Here is a 22,642-nt window from a genome sequence, read left to right as displayed (position 1 = left end):
ATTAACCTACCATGCCACAGCACCAGCTGAGGAATAACTTCTGAAACTGATGTCTCCAAACAAGAGACTTTCTAGTGAATGTTCATAGGTACTTTGATTCTTCCTTTTTTCCTTATCTGTAATCTCCTGTACAATTTATTGCACTCCTACAATTATCTGCTTACATCTCCCTTACTAAACTATGAGTCACCAGAATGTGGGGCTTGTTCATGATCTTGGCTTGAGTTCATAGAATATAAAAATAATGCATGAGTTTATAGTGGTACCAAGAAAAATGGAAGAAAAAGAGGTTACTTTTTTTTTTTTTTTTTTTTTTTTTTACAGGCAGAGTGGACAGCGAGAGAGAGACAGAGAGAAAGGTCTTCCTTTTCCGTTGGTTCACCCCCCAGTGGCCGCTGCAGCCGGCGCACCACGCTGATCTGAAGCCAGGAGCCAGGTGCTTCTCCCGGTCTCCCATGCGGGTGCAGGGCCCAAGCACTTGGGCCATCCTCCACTGCACTCCCGGGCCACAGCAGAGAGCTGGCCTGGAAGAGGGGCAACCAGGACAGAATCCGGCACTCCAACCGGGACTAGAACCCAGGGTGCCAGCATCGCAGGCAGAGGATTAGCCTATTGAGCCGCGGCACCGGCCATTCTTTAAAAAGGAATGTCAAGTACTGAATGTACAAGGAATTATAGATTTTGTAAACCATCAGTTTTCAACCAATGTAATAACATTCAATTAAGGATCATCGATAAATACTAAAACCATTGGGTGTTAAAATATTTCTGGGGAACAGCATAATTACTGTCAAAGAAACTAACCATACATTTACCATAAATTATCTAGAAAAAGAAAAGTTTGCTTAGCAATTGAAGAAACTGGTAGACCCAACCTTAAACAACTGATAAAAATTAATAACAACAACAATTGGACAGGCTCCCTCTTTCTCTTCTTTGTCCATGGAGCTTTCTTCAGGTGTGCCAGGCAGTAGAAGGCTTGGTGAGTCTGATGCCAAGATTTCTAACTGGACTTTCCTCGTTCTTTCTTTTCTCACAGCTCTCCTTTTGGTCTGGATCTTTTTAGCGGGTTGAGATTTCATGGAGCAGAGCCCAGGAATCTGGTTACTTACAGAGAACACTGAAAATAATGGAAGTATGGAAAATGAAGTACTAATATGAAAAGAAGAAATGTTGGAATAAATTTTGTGATATAGGATCAGAATTTAAAATATCTTTGTCAATTCATTATTTAAATCAATAGCTCAGTATATAGAAAAGGACTGATAGAAACATAAATAAATGTGTATCTCTGTAGATTTGTGTATTTCCAAATATTGACACCTATGTTTCCCAGGTCACCTAAATAAGTAAAGAAATCTCTTTAGTTCCCAGATCTAGTTTTCCAGAAATTATTCTTCATTCAAAAGACCCAGGTGTCTTTGGGAAAAGGCTGATCCTAGAGTTGTAGCAGGAATGTCTTGTTGAGCTATAGAATAAGGAAAAGACAAGAGCAGTGTGGACAGAACACAGGAACCAATCGGAAGGAGTGCCACTGGCCAAACGTAAGGCAATCTGGCCAGCAAAACAAATGAAGTGAGGTTTCTGTTTCCCAAAGAAGCCAATGTGCAATAGGCATCTCTTAAGACCAGAACAGAGCTGTCCACCTCAAGTAGCTCAGGCAAAGTTTCAATCTTTGCAGCACAAACAGGTCTCATGCAGGTCCCCAACAGCTAGAAGCAGTAGAGATTATGCAGACAGAAGGGAGAGGTACTAGGAAAGAGATGGTACCAGGAAGTGAGCTCAAAAATCATCAATAAACAGCAATGATGGTAATGGAATATATGGGTCCATAAGCTTAATTAGTTAATTAACAAACAAGAAGGATATTGTCTGTTGTGGAATGCCATAATCTACATTATTATAGTGAAAATTGACTCAAGCAAGAATAAGCAAAAGGTGCTAAAATGATGGACGAAAGTATGATGAGTAATAGGATAATTAAAGTCTCCCAATATGTTTTAAAATGAGTTGTTAATTTATAAGAACAACAGTTAATTTTAAAATATAAAAAACTAGAAAACACCATCTTAACCAACTTTTCAAAGTTAATATTATCAGAAAAAGGACAAGTTGACATATTGTGGGTCTTGATACAATGAATGATACAACACAGCATAGTTTGTGTGGTGTTTCTCTCAGAAATGCCCAAATCAAAGGCTTCCATAGCCTAGGCAGTTCATGTTAAGAGCCTCAGGTGATCACTGACGTCATACATAAGAGTGTTAATTGTTAAATTAACAACGAGAGTCACTGTGTACTAATTTCTCATGCAGGACCTCTGTCCTCAGAGTTATATTATAGTTATGTCTAAGTGCTTGCAAAAAATGTATCATTCTTGGGTGCTTCTTTAAAGTTAACTAAGTTTCTCAAAAAAAAAAAATGAAATTAGCTTCAAGATGCAATGACTTTGAACAGCCCTTGTCTCCATTGTTGAGGAACAGGTTTTGTTTTGTTTTGTTTTTGTGCAAATTGTTGAGCACTTTACTTAGTATAGAGTTGGTCTTCTGTGTATAAAGTTAATTGAAAAATGGTCTTAGCAGAGAATGGGACTGGGAATGGGAGAGGGAGGAGAAGCAGGAATGGGAATGTGAGTGGGAGGGCGGGTATGGTGGGATGAATCACTATATTCCTAAAATTATACTTACGAAATGCATGAAGTTTGTATTCCTTAAATAAAAGTTTTCCTTGGGAAAAAAAAAGTAACATGTGTGATATGTTTAGGTACAAAATGTGATCCATGTGTTTACAATGTCTGTGACTTTTTTAAGGCTGGTGATAAAACCATATGACAATTGGCATCATAAAAAAAAAAAGAAAGAAATGCCCAAATCAGGAGAAGTCATCAGATAAAATAAAATTGAAGGACTTCCTACAAAGTAACTCATTAAAAGCAACAAAAACATAAGAGAAAGAAAAAAATTGAGGAAATGTCTCAGACTGAGGTCTTAGCCAGAGTGATTAAGGAAGAGGAAGAAATAAAGGGTGTCCAATTTGGAAAGGAGAAAGTAAAAATATCCATATCAGCAGATGACATGATTTTATACAGGGAAAAACCTAAATACTATGTCAAAAAGCTGTTACAACTATCAACAAATTCACTAAAGTTTCAGAATATAAAATTTACATACAAAATATTTATACATAAATATAAACATGATGGAAGAGAAATCAAGAAAGTAAGCTCAGGGGCTGGTGTTGTGGCTTAATGAGTTAAGCCACTGCCTGTGATGCCAGCTTGCCATATGGTTGGCCTGTTTGAGTCCAGGCTGCTCCACTTCTGATCCAGCTTCCTGCTAATGTACATGGGAATGCAGCAGAAGATGGTCAAAGTGCTTGGGCCCCTGCACCCACATGGGAGACCCAGATGAAGCTCCTGGCTCCTGGCTTCACCCTAGCCCAGCCCCAACCATTGTGGCCAATTGGGGAGTGAACAAGTGGATCTCTCCCCCTCCTCCCTATCTCTCTCTCTCTCTCTCTCAATCTGTGGCTCTGCCTTTTAAGTAAATAAATTAAATTATAAAAAAGAAAGCCCATTCAGACCACAAAAATTTTAGGAATATGTTTAGCTAAAGAGGTGAAGAATTTCTACAGTGAAAATTGTAAAATATTGGTGAAGGAAATCATAGATTGTTCATGCAATGTTTGTTCATAAAAATATTCTGAAAATGTTCATATTACTCAAAGCAATCTACAGATCCAATGCAATACTCATGATAATATCTATGATATTCTTTACAGAAATACAGAATACAATCTCGAAAATCATTTGGAGTCACTATGGACCCAGAATATTTAAGTCAATTTTGAGAAAATAACTAACTAAATAAAGCTAGAATCATCAACAAACCTAACCTCAGAACATACTACAAAGCTACAGTAATGAATCAAATACTAAAATAATGAAATTCTAGAAAAAGCCATAGGAAAAACTCTTCAACTCATTGGCATAGGTAAAGATTATTTGGATAAAATCCCAAAACAAAAGATAATAAAAGCAAAAATAGACAAACAGGATGCTATCAAACTGAGAAGCTTCTGCATAACAAAGGAAACAAGGAACAAAATGTAAAGACAACTAACAGAATGGGAGAAAATATTTGCAAGCTAATAATCTGACAAAGGATTAACATTCAGAATATATAATGAATTAAAAAACAAACCCCTCCCCAAACCAATCAAAGGATGTAATTAGACAGTTCTCAAAAGAAGAAACACAAATAACCACCAAATATATGAAAATGCTTAACATCACCAGCCATCCAGGAAGTGCAAGTCAAAACTACTCATCCCAGTTAGAATGCCTATTTTCATAAGGACAAAAAGTAATACATGTTGGCTAAAAGTCAGATGAAGGGGAATGCTGTATAATGCTGGTGGGAATGTAATTTTTTTAAAAGATTTTATTTATTTGCTTGAGATGCAGAGTTACAGACAGAGAGAGGGAAAGACAGAGAGAAAGGTCCTCCATCCGTTGGTTCACTCCCCAAAATGGCTTCAAGAGCCAGAGCTGGGCCGATTCGAAGCCAGGAGCCAGCAATTTCTTCTGGGTCTCCTACGTTGGTGCAGGGGCCCAAGCACTTGGACCACCTTCCATTGCTTTGCCAGACCATATCAGGGAGCTGGATCAGAAGAGGAGCAGCCGGATTCAAACTGGTACCCAGGCAGAGGCTTAGCCCACCACAACACAGTGCTGGGCCCAGGAATGTAAATTAATAAAGCCACTGTGGAAAACAGTATAGAGATTCCTTTAAAAACTGAAAATCAAATTACCATGTAATCCAAAAACCAAAAAAAACTTTTGGTTTGCCAAAAGAAACTGAGTCATTATCTCAAAGAGATAATTGTATCATCATGTTTATTGTGGCACTATTAACAATAACCAAGACATGGAATCAACCAAAGTGTCCATCAACAGATGAATGGATAAAGAAAATGTGGTATATAAACACAGTATAATGTTATTTGGTTATAAGGAGAACAATGAAATCCTTTCATCTGCAGCAAATTAACCAAAGTGAAGAACATTATATTAAATGAAATAAAAATAGACAGTGAAAGTCAAATACCACCTTCTCCCTCATATGTGAAAGCTCAAAAAAAAAAAAAAAAACTCAATCTGAACATAGGTTAATTTCCAGAGGCTGAGTGAGTATATCTACATATATATACACACATATGTAATATATATATCCAAGACTCCAATAATTAAGTAATGACAAGGAGAGGTAAATATTAATTACCTTTATTTGGTCAATGCACATTATATCTATGTACCAAAATGTCACATTGTACCCATAAATACATACAATTAGTGTTAATCAAAAATTTTAAGTGTTTTTAAAAGTGTGACAAATTAAAAAAATATTTAAAAAATTTTAAAAGGATACACTTATTTTTGTGGAAAAATACTTTGAAAGCTATCCATAGTTTTCTCATAATATGCAATTTTTATTAACTTTTTGAGAGCTCCTGGTATTTATGGATTTCAAAATTTTTTGCACCAAAATAAATTTTTCTCTCATTTCAGGTTCCATGTACTTTTTGAAGCATTATTGTATGTATAGCATGTCATTTTGTGCATTAAAGAAATCTAAATAAATAAAAACAAAACAAAAATATTGTCCTTGAGACAGAGAATATTGCGGACAATGGAAACACTAAGGTCCACTGTCAGTCATTTTACACACATGCTTCAATTCCAGCTTTCATTAAATATTTCATTAAATCTTCTAAGTAATAGCAAAATAACAGACAACATGATCTTCTGCTTTACTCTATCCCAATGTTACTCTAGGCAGACATGCTGATGATTAGCGAAATAGCTGAATAGTCGGAAACAGTGGGACCACGTAGCAACAAAATGCTCATATGATCCCTAAATAGGATAATCAGCCACTGAATAGCTAAGGTTTGACTATGCAGTGGATGTAAGCTATGCCCAACAAATCCCTTCTGCCCAGGGCTTTCATTATATCATGGGAAATGGATTGCACAGATTAAGTCTGTCCACAAATGGTTCACAGTAGAGGATGTGCGAGAGTTTCAGTGGCGATTCTAAATGAGTTAAATGGTCTAAGTACAGAGAAGAGGAAAAAAGTCATTAGAACAATGTTGAATGGTTGGCCACTACTTACACCTCTAAATATTGCTTCAGAAATTTTTGTTATCTTTATTCCTAAAAAAATTGGTAAGAAATCAAGTAAATTACAGACACCAAAGGAATATGACAATCACACAAGTGTCCCTAAAGGGCAACTTAAGGGAAATGTATCAAAGCTTTTTACCTCATGTGCTCACAACCCATAATTTGCTTAGTGAACACAGCTGCCTATTGGATCATTACAGCTAGTCTTCCCGACTTTCAATCCCTGAAGAAATGAAATGATTTCTTCTTTACAGCCTAGGAACATTTTCCTAAAATACTTACTGAAATGTTTACTCTAAATATACCCAAAATGTATGTGTGTGTGTGTGAGAGAGAGAGGGAGAGAGAGAGAGAGAGAGAGAGAGTGTTTATGTATGTGTCTTAGAAGAGATGTGACAAGTCCATTGATGGGTCAGGAAGTTGAGAGGGTAAAATTACCTGACCTGATAAGATCTATTTCTTATAATGTGTGATTTATATTTGAGATCTCAAAAGTTCACATGAAAAAATAATTGTTGTTCTTTTCTTTATTTTTAAAAATCATTTACTTATTTATTTGAAAGGCAGTGTTACAGAAAAAGAGGGGGGGGGGGGAGAAAGAGAGATCTTCCGTCTTCTAGTTCATTTCCCAAATGGCCACAATAGCCAACGTTGCGTCAGGCCAAAGCCAGAAGCCAGGAACTACATCTGGGTCTCCTACACAGGTGGCAGGGGCCCAAGCACTTGGACCATCTTTCTCACACTCATCAGCAGGGGGCTGCATTGGCAATGGAGCAGCTGGGACTGGAACCAGCACTCGTAGGAGATGTTGGCTTTACAGGCAGTGGCTTAACCTACTGCGCTGCAGTGCCAGTCCCTCCCTCAATATTGTCTGTTTTAAAAATAACAGGGACCCGGTGCTGTGCTGGCACAGTGAACTAAGTTGCAGCCTGCGACACCAGCTTCTCATATCAGAGCTTTCGTGCGAGTCCCATCTATCCCACTTCTGATCCAGTTTCCTGCTATTGTGCCTGGGTAAGCAGCAGAAGATGATCCAAATGCTTGGGCCCCTCCCAACCACATGGGAGACCCAGATGGAGTTCTAGGCTCTGATTTTCTGCTTGGAGCAGCCTGAGCTGTTGCAGCCATTTAGTGAGTGAACTAGTGGATGGAAGATAATGTGCTCTTGCTCGCTCTCTCTCCCCCTTCACCATGCCTTTCAAATAAAAAAAATCCATCTTTTTATATATATATACATACATACATAACAATGGAGTACAGAATGAGTTAAGTACAATCTAAATGTATAAACAACATGTTGGGAGAGGAAAATAGTTAAACCCTGGTGTGGGAATGAAGAAAATTAGGTATTATTGAGGCTTAACAAGCTGTAAACTTGCTGGATGCAGAGGTTTTGTCTTTGCATCTCTGAAACCTCACTGAGAACTTGTTACATTGTATGTACTCAAGAAACTCTGAATGAATAGAAAAAATGTGTAAGATAACAACAGTTTGGAGGAAGATAAAAGATAATGTATGCAGTAGATTCAGTATGGAAAGTAGCCCAGTCTTACACATGACATACTTGGAAGCAGTGGCTCCTGTGGTATGCCTTTAGTAGGGAAGGATTCAGTAGGGCAGGATGAAAAAGTAGGCTCTCACAGGGCAGAAAAAGTTATATCTAGCCACCTTTAGCAGAATTTAACATGGGACAAAATACTTTACAAAATTTTTGAGTCAATGAGTAAAGATTATAGAGGGAAACTTGAATATCGGGAAATATGTGAAACTAACTTTAAGAGATTTTAATATTAAAACTTCTATTCCAAAACATTAAGTCATTCTGGATACAATATTACAAATATCCCTTTAAGCACATAGATGAACTAAGAATCTAAAAACTCCTCCAAGGATCCATAACTAAAGAAATTACAAACCACCAGATAAATAAATGCATAATTTTATTTCAAAGTACTGCCCTAAAGGCTTTGCTGGACTCAGTAACAAAGGGGCTGGAGTTTTAAGAACCAAGTGGGATCTGAAGATCTTGCAATTCTTTCCCAAAGCTGAGGCTAAACTTCAGTAAACCAATAAATCAGAAAAAGCCACCCTACCAGCTCATAAGCAATCAAATCTACCATGGGAATTCATAAGAAGCCATGGAAAGGGAATCTGAGATTGTATGAAGACAGTAGGGAGAGGGAGGCAGCTACTGCTCTTTGCACTGGTAATGGTCAGCATGATTGTGGGCTAACTTCATGAGAGCAGCCTTGAGCCCATAAAATACTCCTCCAAGGAAATGTGTCACATCTATTTAGTCAATTCCTTGTCATTACTTAGATTGTTTCCACTTTCTTGTTAGGATAAAGAACACAGCAATGAATGACTGCCTTTTAGTTAACTACCCTGGCACAACTAGCCAGATCAAAATTTATTGGATTAAAACAACATAACTCACAGCTTTGTTGATCATGGTGTGCTTCTTCTAGCTTGGGCCAGACTTATCTGATTGTAGCTGTGCACTAAGTTTGTGAGTCAGCAGTATAGGTTGGGTAGACAACCCTGATGCTCTCTTTTGTATCAGGTGGAAAAAATATACTTCATCCATGTGGTCACTCATTTTCTAGCAGGCTAAACTATTTGTTTCCATGGCTCCTTGAGAGAGTTCCAACTATGGTGTGTAACGGCTCTAGAGACTTCAGCTCAGAACTGACTAGGACTGTTTGCCAATTGTTGATCAAAACTTTCCTGAAATACAACCACTCCCAACTCAGTTTTGAGGCATACCAGGTAGCATCCAATATCAAAGCAGTGATTGGCACCCCTGTTGCTTTGTTTCTGATCCAGCTCCCTGCTGATGCACCTGGGAAAAGAGAAGGAAACAGTGGAAAATAACCCAAGTACTTGTTCCTCTCAACCACATGGGAGACCCAGATGAAGTTCTGAGCTTCCCACCAGGTCATTGCAGCCATCGGGGTGTGAGCCAATGGATGGAAGATCTCTTTCACTGTATCTCACTCTTACTCTGTCACTTTGCCTTTCAAATAGTAAAAATAAATCTTTAAAAAATACAAAACTGACCTAAGAAAAACTAGCTGTAAAGTCACATGACAATGGGGGTAGATAAAGGGGGATGAAAATTTGTCAAGACATTTGCAATATAGCAAAGCCATTGTCATCTTTGTAATGAACATTTATTTTTTCAGAATACTCACCATATATTCATTCACCAATAGTATTACCATTTCTTTAGGGGAAAATACTTCTATCCCAATGTAGGTACTTCTGTTGGAATTATATACTAAGAGATCTAATGTTCCTATATAATCCAAGTTAGGTATTGCAGAGACTAAACTTTGGCAGGGCCAGCTTGGGTGAGGCCAATGAGGCATAGAAAATAAAAATTTCTAAGACCCTGAAAGCAAATGTCTCCTTAAATTCTGTATATTAAGCAACATACTTGCTTCACCAAGTCTGCTCTGGTCCTCAGTATCCATTCTCCTTTTCTATTTTCAGTAGTAGAATATTCCCAAATTTTGGTTTAGAGACTACATTTTCTAACATGGCTTCCACATCTGTGTGGCTAATATTTAGAAACTGAAAAATGCAACATCATATGAAACTTCTCAGTCACATGCTTTTAAAAAGTAAGGTATCCCCTTTAAGTTCTACATTTCCCATTTGTGTGAGCCACTTCTGAATGCACAGACAAGGTCAATGCTCCCCAGAGGAGGGTGGTACAGAAAAACAAAAGGAATTGGAATTCTTGTATGTCACAGGAAAACAGCTTTCTTATCTTCCTGTTGAGGCCTCACATGAGAGAGAATTAAATTTGTATTTATTTATTAATTTATTTATTTTACAGGCAGAGTGGACAGTGAGAGAGAGAGAGACAGAGAGAAATGTCTTCCTTTTGCCGTTGGTTCACCGTCCAATGGCCGCTGCGGCCAGCACGCTGTGGCCGGCGCATCATGCTGATCGGAAGCCAGGAGCCAGGTACTTATCCTGGTCTCCCATGGGGTGCAGGGCCCAAGCACTTGGGCCATCCTCCACTGCACTCTCCAGCCATAGCAGAGAGCTGGCCTGGCAACCGGGACAGAATCCGGCACCCTGACCGGGACTAGAACCTGGTGTGCCGGCGCCACAGGCAGCCTGTATTTATTTTTGATCCATTGTATTTTGGGGTGTTGGGTGCTCTAATAAACAAAACTTATCACATTCACTTTTTTTTAAAGATTATTTATTTCTTTATTTGAAAGGCAGATACACAGAGAGGCAGAGGCAGAGGCAGAGAGAGAGAGAGAGAGAGAGAAAGGAGAGAGAGAGTCTTCCATCCACTGGTTCACTCTCCAGAAGGCCACAATGGCCGGAGCTACACTTATCTGAAGCCAGGAACCAGGACCTTCCTCTGGGTCTCCCACATGGGTGTAGGAGCCCAAGGATTTGGGCCATCCTCCACTGCTTTCCCAGGCAATAGCAGAGAGCTCAATCAAAAGTGGAGCAGCCAGGATTCAAATTGGTGCCCATATGGGATGCTGGCACTGCAGCCAGCAGCTTTACTTGCTACACCACAGTGCCGGCCCCCAGTTTCACTTTCTCTTGGGATTTTGAATAATTTTTAAAAATTCATTTTATTTATTTAAATGACAGTTAGAGACAGAGAGAAAGAAAGATAGAGAGATTTTCCATCTGCTGGTTCATGCCCCAAATGGCCACAATGGCCAGCACTGGGCCAAGCCAAAGCTGGGAGTCAGCAGATGCATCCAGGTCTCCCGTGTGGGTGCAGAGACCCAGGGACTTCAGCCATCTTCTGCTGCTTTCCCAGGCATATTAACAAGAAGCCAGATTGGGAGTAGAGTGGCTTGGACTGAAACTGGTGCCCACATGTAATGCTGGCTGTGCAGGTGGCAGTTTAACCTGTTATACCACAACATTGGCCCCAGGATTTTGAATCTTAAGCAGAATGAAACCAAAACAGAAAAAGAAGTTGGAGCTAATTCAAGCAGTAGCACATCGATGGGATTCTAGGAAGTCCTGTGGCCTGTAGCACTTACTCTAGAGCTGTATTTTAGCTTCTGTTCATCCAGTAACTCATTTTCCAAGTATCTAATTGATTTTGTGACTTATGTATTATCTTTTCTACAAATTCTCCTATATGTTTTAACTTTGTGAAAATCTATTTTGTTACTTGCAGTATATTCTTTCATATTTGGGGAATATTTTCTAATGATAGGTTTGCTAGCATTGAGATTATTGGGTCAATGTTCTCTACTGTTTTTCTGGCCTTTTATATAAATATCTTTCTATGTGATTCCAGAAGTAACACTAGCTGGATATATCCTTCATCTCACTTAACCTCCTTTAGGAGGGTGGCATTATGTTTTTTATTCACATGACAGTTAGTGGTAATGAGCAGCTATTGCTGTAACTTTTCTAATGAAATAATTATGATGTAGCCCTTAGTAAAGATAATTGCCCAGCATTAAACTTTTGAATGATAGCTTCCCACCCAAGATAGAGGTGGGCATGTGTATTCGTGTGTGGCATGACTATAATTGGGAGAGGTGGGGAGAGTCTGGAAAGAGAAGGTTAGAGTGAAGAAGACATACAGGGAAAAGAGGTGTAACAGAAATGTACAGAGCATTGGTGTTCAACTGGATCACCTCTCAGTGATTCTTAAAGCAAAGGCCTTGAATGTAAAAGATGATAGATGCTAATGTTTCTTTCCCTATTGTTTCCAACTGGATTTATTTGATTTTTTAAAGTTTTTATTTAACGAATACAAAATTCAAAGGTACAATTTTAGTAATATAGTGGTTCTTCCCCCATACCCACCCCTCCACCCCAACTCCCATCCCAACTCCTACTCCCTCTCCCATCCCATTCTTCATTTAGATTTATTTTTAATTAGCTTTATATATAGAAGACCAGCTCTATACTAAGGAAAAATTTCAACTATTTGCACACACACACACACACACACACACACACACCATATAAAGTATTGTTTGAGAACAAGTTTTGCAGTTAATTCTCATAGTACAACCCATTAAGGACAGAGGTCCCACATGGGGAATAAGTGCACAGTGACTTCTGTCCAACTGAATTTATAGTTTCTTTTATAAATTAAAACATTATTCCTATGATTGTATATTAAAGTTCATCACTCTGCTTTGGAGGTCCAGTTACCATAGAATACAGATGTGGATTTTAATAAGCATTTGTTTAAAATCCATTCCATCCCCTCATTTAACTTTGGGGATTTCTGTTAAATATTGTGATGAACTGTGGAGAATAAAACCAGGCTAGATTTCACCCTGGTCATCTGGTCATCTCATTATTTCTTTGTATCCTTGCCTGTCTGAAAAAGATCAAACCATTTATCTTTGACTTTTTGAGAATTCTTACTTATAGAAATTTTGGATTACATAATATTCCCTGTCCCAGGGTAATTTTTATGGTGTGGGTGATTTAATTTACTTATTAAGAATATAACAAATGAAGTCTGTATTAAATTAAAAACATATTTATGACTTTCCATGAAGGTCAGGGAAACCACATTTAAAATCATTAGCAATGCTATTTGGTTTAAAGAGTTTAGTCTCTTTCATATTCTTTTTTTTTTTTTTTTTTAAGATTTATTTATTTGAAAGGCAGAGTTCTAGAGAGGAAGAGGCAGAGAAAGAGAGAAAGAGAGAAAGAGAGAGAGAGAGGGAAAGCAAGAGATCTTCCATCCACTGTTCATTCCCCAGATGGCTGTGATGGCTGGAGCTATGCCAATCTGAAGCCAGGAGTCAGGAGCTTCTTTCAGAGCTCCCATGTGGGTGCTGGGGCCCAAGGACTTGGGCAATCTTCTGCTGTGTTCCCAGGCCATAGCAGAGAGCTGGATCAGAAGTGGAGCAACCAGGACTTGAACGGGCACCCATATGGGATGCTGGCACTACAGGCAGTGGTTTTACATCCTATCCACAGCGCTGGCCCCTCTTTCATATTCTTTTAATGCATAATTTTAAAATACACTTGAAAATCAACATTTCATTTTTCCTTTAGGCTTTAAGATTTGTATTTCTTTCCTGTACATATTTAGAAAAACATTTGACACATTACATTTTCAAAGGGATGATAAAAACATCTTAAAAACTTGGACTTATTTATAGAATTTTAAGTATTTTATTTGGATTTCATCAAATCTGAAAACAAAGAATTCTCATCATTTAGTCACTCGATATTTACTCCAATATGATAACACATTCATTGAGCATCTCTTATGTACATGGCAGTGAATAAAGCCGTAAATGAAAGAAATGTCCTATTCTACCTGTTTTCAGAGTCTAGTGAAGGATGGCATATAATAAGCATAAAAGCAAAAGTGCATTGTAAGACAGGCTGTGATCAATGTGATGAAGAACAATTAAGTAGGGCAAAGGGACAGAAGCAGCAGAGACAACTGTGCTATGTTATGCAGCTTGCTCAGGATCTTTATTCTTATAGTTTATATCTCATTTTGTAGGTCAACATAATTTATGCATCATATTAAGAATTCCAGTGACTAACTCCTGAAAAGTATCTACTGTGTCTATCTGATGAGTGCACACACATGCATGCACACACGTGCACACCTCTTAGTAAAGACTGGATTCACATTTGACCTGATAAAGAATTATATTTTGAAACACAGTATTATTTGACAATATATGAATTATGAATATGAGGCTAAATAATATGATTTGCTTTTTGAGATACTGGAAACCCTTTATTTCAAATAAATTGTGTTCTGAAAAGTTCATTTATAAATATGCAATTGAATCTCTGAACATATTTTCTCAAAGAAACAATATTAAGCATCAAGATATATAGATAGATAGATATTTATTATTTACTGAGCAGTTTGTTGAAAGTGGAGAAATAGTAAAAATAATCTGGTTCTGGATTATAGTGTTAGAGTGGAAAATCTATATAAAGGTATCAGATTTCTTTTCCTGATGGATGATACTAAGATCATTGAATTCATTTACAAACAATAGAGAGAAAGAGGAAAATGTTGAGAGGAACTGAGAGGCATTTAGTAGCTGCTGAAATTAATTGTTGGCTATGTTTCAATTGTATTTTAGAGTTAGATTTTCCATTTTTTTTTTTTTTTGACAGGCAGAATGGACAGTGAGAGAGAGAGAGACAGAGAGAAAGGTCTTCCTTTGCCATTGGTTCACCCTCCAATGGCCACCGTGGCCGGCGCACTGCGCTGATCCGATGGCAGGAGCCAGGTACTTACCCTGGTCTCCCATGGGGTGCAGGGCCCAAGCACTTGGGCCATCCTCCACTGCACTCCCTGGCCACAGCAGAGAGCTGGCCTGGAAGAGGGGCAACCGGGACAGAATCTGGTGCCCCGACCGGGACTAGAACCTGGTGTGCCGGCGCCGCAAGGCGGAGGATTAGCCTAGTGAGCCACGGCGCCGGCCCGATTTTCCATTATTTTTAAGAAGTCATGTTATTTAGCACTGCTCATACAAAGTCATGATTAGAGATTTTTATTCCCCTCCTGTCAAATTTAATTGAGAGACAATAGAAGGAAAGATTTTTTTAGGCTTGAAAATCATCAGAGAGGTAGAAAAAAGTTTATTTATGTTTGTAAGACTATGACATCATGGTATTATTTGAAATAATAAAGAATTTGAGAGAAACTCAATGTCTAATATTAGCAAAATGAGAAAGTACTTTGAATTGGAAATATCTTAAAGAAACCACCAGAGGAACATTCTGAAGAATATTTAATGAAATAGGAAGACAATAAAATCCATTTGCTGAGAAAAAAGAGAAATAAAATAAAAATATCTGGTGTGAAGATTGTATAATTATATGCAGATTTTTAATAAGCTCTTAAAAATGTAGAAGTATTATCTAGTACTTTCTTAAATGCCAGCATTTAAAGTTTGTTCTTCATATTTTTAATTTCCTAAATAAGCACAATAGAGTCTGTAATTTTATAAGTATTTTTCCAAGTATGAGTTGCATGGGAAAAATAAATAAGGAAAGAGTTTGAGGATAACTGTGCCAAACAAATATTTTTTAAAATGTGTGTGGAAAATAATATTTCAAAGAAGCAAGCAACTGAGAGAGATCTGTGTTTATGAAAGAAAGAGTTTGATGGTGAAGAGACTATGAACAGAAACAGGGTGGCCTTGACTTCAGGGCCTTTGTGAAAGGACTTGGTATTACATTGCCTCATGTGAGCCCAATTTTTGTGACTGGTTCCTAAGTAATAGTTGTACTTTTCCCTAAGTAGTACCCTCAAGTAACAGCAATCAGATGTGCAAACCTCCTTCATGTTGCACATTCAGTATTTTTCTCTCTCTCTTCCTGTGGACCCAGACACAGTCCTTCATGCAATGTGTCTCCATCTCACCTTCCACCCAGTGGCTTTAGATGTGGCCCTGGGAAAACAGTGAAATCTGTACTGGTATTGAAAAAGGTTTTGATTTTATCTCAGAAACACTATGGAGGCACTTAAAAGTTGTTCAAAGTTGAGCCAGTGCTGTGGCGCAGTGGGTTAAAGCCATGGCTTACTGTGCCGCCATCCCATTTGGGCGCCGGCCAGCTGCTACCCTTCTGAGCTAATCCTGTGCACTGGGAGAGCAGCAAAGGAAGGCCCAAGTGCTTGAGCTCCTGCACTCACGTGGGAGACCTGGAAGAAGCTCCTGGCTCCTAGCTTCAGTCTAGCCCAGCCTTGGCCATGTTGGCCATTTGGTGAGTGAACCAGCAGATAGAAGATCTCTCTCTCTCTCTCTCAGTCTCTCTCGCCTTCTCTCTCTGTGTAACTCTGCCTTTCAAATAAATAAATCTTACAAAATGAAACATTTTTGCAAAAAAATCAGCGAAAAAAGATCAGTATACTCCAGAATGTAGTGCCTGTCCCCACATGTCATTACTGGTGTTATACATTATCAGGATCATTGAATCCAGGTTCTGTGTTTCTTTGGAATAGCAAGATTTGTTTTTTCGCTGGTGCTCTGACCTTAAATGAATCCCAACATATACAAGAATATTAAGATGCTTGTCATGTACTTCCTTACATTTTAAAGTTTCTTTAAATCAGCCTTAAGCAGCAAACTTTTTTGTAACTCTTATGGATGGGTTTTCAAAAAAAAAAAAAAAATCCAAGAACTCAATAGTTGGCTTTGTTCAAAATATTTAACCACAAAATGAGTTTTCCAGTAGTTCTTTACCTTGTTATCTTTCTAAGTTGAAAAGAAAGGCAATACAATAGTAAATAGTTACAGTAAAGATCAAGATTTTCAAGCACTGTCCTTCATTTTGTGACATATGTGCATAGGGAGTAAGTAACTATTTCACTTGGCAGACCAGTGTAAGAGAGGTCAGATTCAAAGCCACTCTTGCAACTGAAAATTTGCTGCCTCAAGGCTATGTACCTCCTTTGATGCTTCTGGTGGTGAAAATTCCAACAATTACAAGAATGTTACCACAGTACAGACCCAGACAGAGTCATTTCTAGAAACAAAGCCAGGGAAGAAGAATGTTTAGTGACACTGTACCTTTGAAATAAAGCAGAACAACAATGGGCCAGAATCAGTGGACATCAGCTGTAGAAGCTCCTCCACCCCCATGGGAGGTTGATCTACATGAAACACAGAACGAGGTTAGAAAGAGGCAGACTGGAGACCCACAGTCCCATCAGAGCTGCTGTGGAGCATTTTACAACTATATTTAAAAGTATTAGTCTATACAATTTCTCTCAACATTTTCCTATCAAAGAGTGAACCATATCAATAGCAAAACCTTGCTTTATTTGTATAATTATGTGAGCATAAATTTGGAGACTTTAAAAAACTTGAGTTCCTGTGCATCACATCATTAGTGGAACTAACCAGAAAGCAGGATTTTCTAGGAGGCACATTACTCTTGTAATTTTCTGGACAAGATTTGCAATGGGCAAGTGACTTGTCTCAGGTCCCATGGGAGGTGACGGAAACAGGATCCAAAACAGAAATCATTTTAGGGCCTTAGGTGTCTTAACACCTGGGAGTTCCTGCATCACTCAGGATGCTCACCACCATAATACAAATCGCAAACAAACAACAAAACAAAAAACCCTTTTTAGCCATATATTTGATTATTTGCCCTTACAATAAATTCCAGAAACAGAAGTATGATTCAGCAAGCCCGTCTCCTACAACACTCAGACAGACCCAGGCCAGTTTCAAAGTGCAGCCTCCAAAGCTGGGCTGCCCATGTTTAAAGCCTTGCTCTGCTATTCAATGGCTGTATATGCTTGGATGAGTTCATTTGTCTCTGCCTTCTCCATCTGCACAACAGAACCAACAGGAATACCCAGCTGAAGTCTACTGAGAAGACCAAATCCATTTAAAGTCTGGTACAGAGCTGGTTTTACTAGTCCTTTGCCAAATTACCCTGGAGACAGTTTATGTGAGTTCGCTCTCTCTTGCAGCAAGTATTTATTGTGCTAAGCCACTAAAATTTGGGGTTTGATTTACTTTTCTGACTCACACAACCTCGTGGGTGCATGCCTAGTTGCTTACGTGTTTCTGGTTCTCAGGTGCCTAACTCTGTCCCAAAGAGCTTCTGTCTTTTCATCTTCTGACACTAATCATTACCCAGTTTTCCAAATCCACTATGCCCTGCCCATGGCTGTCCTCACAGCTGTATCGACTATCTGCAATAAAACCACAAACAATTTGCAGGGTTTTAATCAGTTTCCACTCTCTGAAGAGCTCGAAGCCGTCCCTGGGCTCACTTCAGTTTTAGAGCTCCACCCCACTTCACAAGTCTTTCCTGTGGAGGCCTCAGCAGGACCTCAAGGTGTGCCTGAACATGTCTGAGGTCTGCTGCAAGCTCAGTCTATTCTGAAGTTGGGAACTTTGCTCTACATGCTTATGAAAATGACTATAGCAACAATGATACCTAAATCGGCATGGTGGTGTTATGTGTGAAATCTTCCCCTATTCTCCAAGTGTTCTAATGTTCTGTTATTAATTATATGGCTCTTATAATGATAGTAAAATTTGTATAATCATAGTGTGCTTTTGCAAAACCTTATCTTTTTGGTGAGGCTTCAACTGTTGAGTGAACCTGAGTCTGCATTCTGGCAGAAGGTTGTTAATCCAGCCCATTTGGATGTAACAGGCTGAGGTTCTGAAGAGGCCTCCAGCTTTGATTGGGGAAAAGAGTGCTAGACAGGGACACTGAGGCAGAAAACCAATTTTTGACATGCTGGGTAAATATCCCTAACATGCCGAGTTCTAGGTCAGTTGTCAGATGTATTTCCAAATCTCTTTAGCTGGGAGATGTATTTTTTGCTCAGTTAGTGGTGGCTCAGGACTTGCAGGTGACCCTGCAGACAAAGCAAACTCCATCTTGGGAAGCTCTGGTTATTTTCTGGGCCCTTCACAACTCGACCTGATTCACAGAGACAGAAGCATTGGGAAGCACAGTGTTTGCCAGGTTGATCTCTGTCTGCTACGGTATTTTAAGCCATCCTTTATCAATTTCCTTATCAGAAAAAAAGAGAATTGTACTTTTTCCATTTTGTTTTTTTTTTAGTCATCTGAATTCCCTCTTATTGTAAGTTTGCTTGTATGTACTAGGACTTCAGACAAGAAATAGGATGTTAGCAATAGCCTGTGCTGAATATAGGAACAGATACCTTGGCCATTTCTCTATCTTGGAAAGTGAGATCCACAGAAACAGAGTGCTTTTGGTATATTTACTAATTTATATTGGTTTTTGGCCATTGTGTGTATTTAACCTCTGTCATTTATAGTAATACCTCATGTGTCATTTCATTTATTTTCTTTCTGTTTCTAACTTTCACAGTCACAAATTTTTCAAAATTATTTTGAAGTTCTGAAAATTTACTGTGTTTTCATTATAAAGCAATACCTGCTCATTGAAGAAAATGTAGTAAGTGCAGAAAACCATGTGGAAAACTTAGGCCGGCGCTGCGGTTCACTAGGCTAATCCTCTGCCTTGCTGCGCTGGCACACCGGGTTCTAGTCCCGGTCGGGGTGCCAGCTCTCTGCTGTGGCAGAGAGTTAGACTCAGTAATTTATAACAACTCATTCTCTTGAGAATTAACTGAGGTCCCACAGAACTACATTAATACTTTCTGAGGGCAATGTCCCCAATGACCTAATCATCTCCCACCTGATGCCACCTCTTAAAGACTCACCACCTCCACAACACCACCCTGAGGGTCAAGTGAACTTTCAGAGGACAAACCACAGATAAACCATAGCACTGAATTACATCAAATTTACTAAATATTGTGAAAAGCTCACCAATAATTCATTTGATAAAGGTGTATATTATGGTGTCTGGAAACACAAAGAATGTCAGTACATTAAAGGCTGAGAAATCAAGCATCAAGTATAATTTTTAATTTCAAAATTTCTAAGATTTATTTGATAAAGGATTTCATTCTTTCTGTCCCCAAACTTACGCCTGTCTCACAGCGATGTGGTGCAGAGTACAGTGTGGGAAATGTGGACAGTCCCGGCAGTATCGCCTCAGCACCTCCACCAGTTACTCTGGACACCGAAAGATTATCTGAACAGGCTTTATTCCTTTTTAAGAAACAATTCGGTAAGGCATCTTTATTTTTATTTAATTTTTGATTAACATGTAACTCTTATACAATTTTGTTGGATAGAGTGTAATATTTCAACACATATACACAATGTAAACTGATCAAACCAGTCAGGTTTTACACACACACACACACACACACACACACACACATTCCCCTCACAATACCTGAGCCCTACTCTGGAGTGGGTGGGGATTGCAGGGCTCACCAGAGGACACAGGGTAGGGATGGTCCTGGGCTGACTGCCCTGCTCTGATCGCACCCCCAAGGCCTGCTGGGTGCTGGAGTCCCTTCCAGGCGGGACTCGCGATGCCCAGGGTGTAGAGCGCCTGTGCGATGTTGAGCAGAGAGAGGCGATGACGGGCGAGGCAGGAGGCGCCCATCCATATGTCCAGAGGCCAGCGCGCTGCCAGGTCATTCCTGAGCAGTTCAGAAACTCCGAGCAGCTGCCGTCATCGACAAGACTTCACCACGTCACAGGGCTTCCCAGCCCCCGCGGCTGCACTGCCCGCCACGGCCGGCCGGCAGTGACACCCAGAAGGGCGACTTTTCCTCAGCGCCTAACGTCCTCGTTAGGTCAGAATGGCAACGACGGGGCAGTATACGATGGAGACAGGGACGTCCCTGAGCAGTGCGGCCCCTAGTGCCTTGTAGAGGCCAGCGATGCCGCAGCTCCAAAGGTCCTGGCAGGATGACCATGGGCTGAGCAGCGGCCTGAGCCTCCACTGAGGCCTGGGCGCCCCCTTGCGGCGAAAGTAGGGCCGGTGCAGCCTGAAGCTTCCTCGAAATTAATACCAGAACAAACAAGCTGGTGCTTTTTAAACACTCCAGACTGATTATGTGACACGCAGCAAAGACAGTCTTTCGACGGTGTAGATTTGTATTTTTCAAATGCACAGGATAATTCCCTTAAAAAATTAAATGGCCGTATTTTTAAATTTCAGCTCCTCACCTAGAATGATTTTTGGAGACAAATTCATTTCAGATTAATTTGTAGTACTTTTTAATGATGGAGTATATTTCAGGTAGAATTTGTGTTGCTCAAATAGACATTGTCTTTTTCATAAAGCCATACAAATCCTCCCAGAGTTTGTTTGTATCCTTTTCCTGGATATTTTTAAATATTTCTTACCCAAATTAGGACACAAAACATTATCCATGAGTCATATGGCCCTCAATTACAAATATTTAGACTCTTCTATCATTGAGCCCACACAATGCCCTTCTCATTTTTTGCTCTTTCCTCTTTGTCCTATTTATTCTCATTTACATTATCCTTCCTGTCAGTGGTGTTCACACTAATATATACAACATATATACTTAGGTATCTGAAAATATGACCATGAGATACAACATATTGTTGTTTTCTCTTTATGTGAGTGGTTTAAATGTACATAAATTGCTTTGTCTTGTGGAATTCATTCTTCTTATATTTCAAGATTCATCCACATTGCTCACCGCTATATATAATGCCATTGGATGTACACACCACACATTCTGATTAGCCATTTCCCTGAGGATGAATATTAAGGCTGACTCTGATACCTTGCTAACACAAATAATGCTAGGATATTACCCTCAGAAATGTCCACTTAAGTATTTGTGCATAGTATACCTGTCCCAAAGCCAGCTCAGCAGACAAGACATGCACCTGGTGAAGGGTGCGATGGCCGCCACCTATTCTGCACTGAACAGAGCTCCGCTGGCCCCGCGGCTGGAGCCCGTGCTGTCGTCCAGCCTGGCCCAGCGCCGGGGCATGAAGAGACTCACGTTCACGCGGTTGTAGCAGCCAGCCTGCCGCCTGGCCGCTGCCCAGTGCACCTGCTGAGCTTCGGGTCCTGCACACGGGCGCCTGGGGCGACCGCAAGTCCAGCCTGGAGGCAGAACTGGCCTCCGGCTGCCCTGTGCTTTCTTCCAGCCCTGGAGGGACCCAGGCGGAGACTCTGGGAAGCCTCGCTGTGCCAGCCTTGCCACCTGCTCTCCTCCCTTAATCCTGAGCGAAACCAAATGAACCCAGTCTCTTGGCGTCAGCGCTGGGGCCCGGGGCTTCCCTCGGAGCCCCCAGGTCTTCTCCTCGAGCACTTCTGCGTTCCCCGGGGAGCAGCTTGCCAGTAGGCAGCGGGAGTGTGGCGGGACCCCGACACGGGTGTCCCAGCTTCTGTGGTAGAAGTGAGGCCAGCGCTGGGCGTCTCAGCTCCAGACCCTGGCGGGGGCCGGGTGGTCTCCGTCACCTCTGGCACTGACTTGGGGGAGAGGAGAGTCGGGCCAGGGATCAGGACAGAGCTTGCGTCTATGGGTGCTGGCTGCCCTGAGAAGGTGGAGCCGCTGTGCTGAGGTGAGGGTCCCTCGGTAGCCACGAGGTGCTTGGAGGCTCCAGAGGGCTTGGACCCCTCCTCCCACCTGCCCATAGCCACGGTTGGTGCACTCACCTCTGCTCGCCTTCAGGAAAACCGTGGCTGCCGCGACTCCGGCTCCACGGCCAGCCACAGCCACGTGCCATGCCGAAGCCAAGCCTGTGTGCCGTGTCCGCCGCGTGGGCGTTTTCCCTGGACGGGGTCCTGGCAGTGCTGTGTTGTGCCCGTTCCCGGAGGCTGGGGCCATCCTCCCAGCAGCCCGGCCTGGCTGGGCAGGGGGCACTCTCCCAGGCCCCCCAGGACCTGCTCGCCCTCCCGCCCAGCTGGGGTGGGGTGGCTCCTGTCCCTGGCAGCCGGGATTGCACTGAGAAGCCGCGTATTTATTTCCTGGGTTCTTATTTATTTATTTATTTTATTTGACAGGCAGAGTGGACAGTGAGAGAGAGACAGAGAGAAAGGTCTTCCTTTTGCCGTCGGTTCACCCTCCAATGGCCACCGCGGCCA

General features: G+C 40.6%; 1 long non-coding RNA gene across 1 annotated transcript; it reads right to left on the bottom strand.

The window, feature by feature from the left end:
- Positions 1-750: 750 nt before the first annotated feature.
- On the bottom strand, positions 751-20,600 carry LOC138843505 (uncharacterized). The gene is made up of 3 exons (XR_011378271.1): positions 19,993-20,600; positions 16,714-16,796; positions 751-1,120 (listed from the first exon to the last, which is right to left on the bottom strand). It is a non-coding gene; the product is annotated as an uncharacterized lncRNA (long non-coding RNA).
- Positions 20,601-22,642: the final 2,042 nt, after the last annotated feature.

The sequence above is a fragment of the Oryctolagus cuniculus genome, chromosome 8, assembly GCF_964237555.1.
Source record: "Oryctolagus cuniculus chromosome 8, mOryCun1.1, whole genome shotgun sequence".
Lineage (NCBI taxonomy): Eukaryota > Metazoa > Chordata > Mammalia > Lagomorpha > Leporidae > Oryctolagus > Oryctolagus cuniculus.
The sequence above is the reverse complement of the archived record's forward strand: the minus strand, read 5'-3'. Positions and strand labels throughout refer to the sequence as shown.